The sequence below is a fragment of the Homarus americanus genome, unplaced genomic scaffold (assembly GCF_018991925.1).
Source record: "Homarus americanus isolate GMGI-L3 unplaced genomic scaffold, GMGI_Hamer_2.0 scaffold36734, whole genome shotgun sequence".
NCBI lineage: Eukaryota > Metazoa > Arthropoda > Malacostraca > Decapoda > Nephropidae > Homarus > Homarus americanus.
The window spans coordinates 6,835,634-6,841,050 of record NW_024733126.1 but is presented as its reverse complement, the minus strand read 5'-3'; the positions used below and the strand labels follow the sequence as shown (position 1 = coordinate 6,841,050).

General features: G+C 47.1%; 1 non-coding gene across 1 annotated transcript; it reads left to right on the top strand.

The window, feature by feature from the left end:
* Positions 1-4,966: 4,966 nt before the first annotated feature.
* Positions 4,967-5,039, top strand: Trnaa-cgc. Its single transcript has one exon. It is a non-coding gene; the product is annotated as a tRNA-Ala (tRNA).
* The last annotated feature ends 378 nt before the right edge of the window (positions 5,040-5,417 follow it).

Here is a 5,417-nt window from a genome sequence, read left to right as displayed (position 1 = left end):
CCACGAGGCCCTCATAACACCATCTCCAGAGGGAATTACTAAGAATTAATGTGAGGCCCTCATAACACCATCTGTAGGAATTACTTACACCACGAGGCCCCTCATAACACCATCTGTGAAGGAATTACTACACCACGTGAGGCCCCTCATAACACCATCTGTGAGGGAACTACTACACCACGTGAGGTCCCTCCTAACACCATCTGGGAGGGAGTTACTACACTACGTTTTTGCTGTTCAACACCTACATTAATCTGTATGTTCACTGTATGTTCCTTTACCTTTCTCTAATGAAGGCTTTTGTTAAACCACCAATGTATGTAATAAGTCATTTATGCCCAATGTATATTTTCAGCCTTCGGGCTGCAGAACTTTTTTCAATAAACCGTTAATTATTATTATTATTATTATTATTACACACACACACACACACACACACACACACACACACACACACACACACACACACACACACACACACACACACACACACACACACACACACACACACGAAAAAAGTCTGTCAGTCTCTCTCTCTCATTTTTTCAATAAAAGGAGAAGTTTTCCTGAAGCAGTTTTACCATTAGCATACAGGCAGACTCCCTCACACGTACACCAGCACCCGAGCCAACAAAAGGTCAAAGCTTAAGTCGGATCCCCAGCACTGCTTGGTATAATATTACAACACACAGCACAGGGATCAAGACTTGAGCCTCTACTGCATAAGTTTGGAGTCAACCTAACCACCTAGTGAGAGAGAGAGAGAGAGAGAGAGAGAGAGAGAATTACAACAACGATTAGGCCTACGACTACGGCAACGAATATAGTATAGAGGGGAGAGAGTAGATTAGATCGTGAGCTCCTCTGACACGTGAGGCTGGGGGGCCTAAACCCTACCGTGTATTATATTAGTGCCCCCCTCCCTCCCTCCCTCCCCCATACTCTCATAAACAACAGGTAAGGTATCCATTATTTATCCCATTAATTAATCAGTTCAACAGGTGCGTGGGGGAAGAAGGAGTGACACTTAGGTAGCAACGGGAGGCTTAAAAGGCAATGTGTAACTTAACGAGTACACCTTGTAGCCAATAGACAGGGTTTTAATGAGTACTTCCATTTATGAGAACACACAGTCAATACTCGCGAGTGTGTTAATTTCCCGAACACACTCACCTTCCTCCACGAACACACACTGAACATATTCCACGCGCGCAGCCGTAGACAGGGCCGTCATACACATAAGCCCATGAGGACCGTAACCTCCATTAGGAAACCTGAGAAACCCACCCTTGACAGACTGTACCACTACGCTGAAGTTCCACGGATATGGTATGATCTCCCGTCTCTACTGCTATCCAACGTCACTTCCCTAGCTAACAAGTTTGACGAGCTGGCAACTACAGTCAGGTCAGCCGCCGCGAGCGTCGTTGCCATATGTGAGGCTTGGCAAATTGTGCCTGAAACGTGTCATATTGAGGGATATCAACTCTTTCATCACCTTCGTTCACATAGACGCGGAGGGGGCGTTGCCCTCTTCTGTCAAGATGACCTACGCCCGTCACGCCTGGATGTTCAAGTCCCAGCAGGTGTGGAAGCATTATGGGTACGCAGATACTTCTAGTAATGACCCTACATCAAGACCTACAGGCCGATTACTGACTCTGCAGTGCGTCTCTTCGGGCAGTGGATAGTTCACCATCCTTGGACTGAAGTACTTAACCTGGATGACGCGGAAACCAAATGGAAAAATTATACCAACACCACCACGGAAGCTCACCACCACTTCTTCCCCGAGAAGTCCGTCAGATCTCACCCAGCTGACTTGTCCTGGATCACACCTCGGATCAAAAGACTTATGCAACAGAGAGACAGAGCCTTTTATCTCAATGACCACATCCGCTACAGGTCCCTTCGCAACCGAGTCATCCGCAAAATACGCGCTACAAAGAAGTCCCACTACCCAACCAAATTGCAACACCTGAAGCAGACCAACATCAGTCTGTGGTATGGTAAGCTTAAAGAACTCTGTGGACTAAACAATAAGACACACCCCCTCCCCTTCCTTAGCCATCTCACTAATGGTGACGCAGCTGAGCAATCAAATAACCATTTCGCTACTATATGCCAGACGCTCCCCCGGCTTGACACAACCAGTCTCCCTGTTGACCTACCAGCCCCCCTTCCCACTGACTTAGTAGAAGAAATTGAAGTAGCAAAACGTCTGGACAAATCCAGCAAAAACGCTCTACCACCCCCATTGACTTACCAATGAAACCTTCATGAGTTCTACCCGGAGCTTGCTAAACTTATGCTCCATCATCAATGCTTCTTCCCCAGTCAAGCCAGATGCCCAGCTGACTGAAGACCCTTTATGTATCACCAGTGCCCAAGTCAACAAGCCCACAATCCTTAAATCAGCTAAGACCTATTGGGTAATCACCCCAATACCCAGCCTAATCTGTGAAAGCTCTGTGTTCGGACTGGGCTTATGCTGACATTGCGAATCGTAGACCCTCAGCAATTTGGCAATATGAAAACTTCCTCCGCCAGCTTTCTCGATTACATATACCGCCATCTCGAGAAACGAAAAACGTCTGTAGCTGTCGCCTTCATTGATTTCACTAAAGCATTCGACCTAGTCGACCACAATTTAATCATCAACAAAACTATTGACCTCGGGCTTCGGAGAAGTCTTATACCATGGCTTACAGACTTCCTCAGTGACCGACGCCAAGCTGTACTCTTCCGAGGGGCTGTCTCCACCTTTCAGTCACTCACCTGTGGCGTCCCCCAGGGCACCAAGATGGGACCACTCTGCTTCCTTATGCTTATCAATGATGCCCTAAGAGAAACCCTTGCTCGCTGGAAATATGTCGACGACTCCACCATTGGGATCAGCGTCAACAATTCTGCTCCTGACTATACCGCCCTTCAGGATTTATTGAACAGTCTCCAAAACTGTGCCACCAACAACCACGTCACCATCAACCACACCAAGACCATGGTTATGCACATCAACCTCTCCTCCGACCTTGTCCCACCTCCTTCCATTACTTTAGGTCCCAACACACTCCAGGTTGTAGATTCCACTAAGCTCCTCGGCGTCACCATAGACAACAAACTAAATTGGAAACCACACGTCAGTGAAGTTGTCAAATCCTCCAGTTTCCGTCTCCACCTCCTCCGCCGACTCAAGTCCCTCGGGAGCCCTGCACCCGGGAGCTCCTCAGTGTTTAATACTCAACATTCATATTTCCCAAGCCTTTTACCTATGCCTCCCCTACCTGGTCTTCCTCCCAAATGCCACACAACGTAAACACTCAGAAAAAAAGTGCAAAATAGAGCATGCAAAATTTATTCTCTCCCCTTCCTACACCACATATCAAGACGCGCTCAACACACTGACCCTTTCGACTCTCACTGACCATCACCACGGCCTCATCTGCAAATTTGGTAAGAAGCTTCTACACCATCCCCGACACCGGCCCCTACTACCACCTGAGATCCCCTGTCCGAGAATTGCTGTTCGACACCACAACCGCATCCAGCCCATACGTGCACGAACTGATCGCTATAAGAACAGCCCAGTCCCAACCATTGTAAAAATTATCAACTTGTAATAAACCAGTGTATTCTACTCCCAGTAAATCCTACTTCTTGCGCTGTCACTATGTTGAAATGCCCTGTAGTTTGAGCTTTCCCCCACCTAGTTATTATATATCTTAGTTGTATCACTTATGTTACTTGTATATTATTTGTAAATCGAAACCCATTCCCCAATTATGTAACTGTATATTTTCAGCCTTCTGGCTGCTATGCTCTTTCAATAAACCGTTAATTATTATTATTATTATTATTATTATTACACACACATACACTAATTCCATCTACGCCACCACACCATCCGTCTACGCCAGCACTGAACCTGTAGCCTGCTGTAGATGGGTGGAGAGCGTAGACTGGGTATAACACTGGGCTATTACAGAGGCAGCAACAAGTGCTCTCAGCAAATGGTATCAGGGAATGGAGGCAGCCTGAGGGAGAGCGTTTGCGTCTTACTCACTCGCGGAATTCTTAATGTGTGTGAGAGCAAATACTTGGAGACCGGCAGCTTTCTTCTCGAGTGGTGGTGTACGGAGTGTGTGTGTGTGTGTTCTGTCAAATAAAGAGACGAAACAATTCTAACGTTTGTAAACCTGAGAGCGCGCGCGCGCGCACACGCGCGCACACGAGACCACAAACCAGAAGGCCCATCCAAAAAGCCACAACAACCAATACACACAATAAAGTCTTCTGATGTCTACTCTCATAACCTCCAAAACGGCCACAACAAGACCTGACCTGACCTGACATAACGTAATCTAACCTAACCGTCAGCTAACAAGAGAAATAAAACATTTCTTTACATAAAAAAATCTCTGAAAGTCATATACACTGTAAACATTGTCATCCATTCCTGAAGACATGACTGGGGGATAACAGAGAATAACAGGCCTAATAACACCCCATATGAAACAATTACAAGGCATTACATACCCAGTACAGCCCCCCCCATTACGTGGCAAATAGGCATGAGTTATGGTAATGCTGCTTGAAGTAATACAATAATCAACGTTAAAGTAAGCCAAGACGCTCACAACCTGGGTATAGTTACGTTATTGGTGCTGTTATGGCCTCTCCGCCACACTGGTACCACCACCCAGGCAAATTAACTTAATTGTTGGGAAGGGGGGGGGTGTGGTGGTGGTTGTAGTTGGTGGGGTGGTGGTAGAGGTGGTGGGGTGGTGGTAGAGATGGTATGGTTGTAGTTGGTGGGGTGGTGATAGAGGTGGTAATGGTTGTAGTTGGGGTGGTGGTGATGGTGTGGTGGTTGGTGTGGTGGAGGTAGTAATGGTTGTAGTTGGTGTGGTGGTGCAGGTGGCAGTGGTTGTAGTTAGTGTGGTGGTGAAGGTGGTAATGGTAGTAGCGACCTGTGGTGTAATGGTCAGCATGTTCGCCTCGCAAGCGAGTGAGCCCGGGTTAAATCCCCGGCAGGGTGAAATTATGGGCAAGTTTCTATACGCCATTTGCCTCTGTCTACCCAGCAGTAATTGGGGACCTGGATGTTAATCGATTTGCGGATCGTGTTGTAGGGTAATGGTTAGCCAGTGCAGTTGGCGAGTTGTCCGGTCTTCTCGGACTATTTCTTGACACTGGGTCATGCAACTTGTTAACTTAGGGTGTGGTTGTTGTGTTGGCAACAGCTTCTACACCTTAAACAAATTCACGCCTCCTTACACAAGGGGCAACCATTATGGTTGTAGTTGGTGTGGAGGTGGTGTTGGTGGCAGTGAAGGTGGTAATGGCAGTTGCAGTGGAAGCGGCGATGCTAACGGTGGTCCTGTTGGTGTTGATGGGGATAATAATGAAGGTGGTGG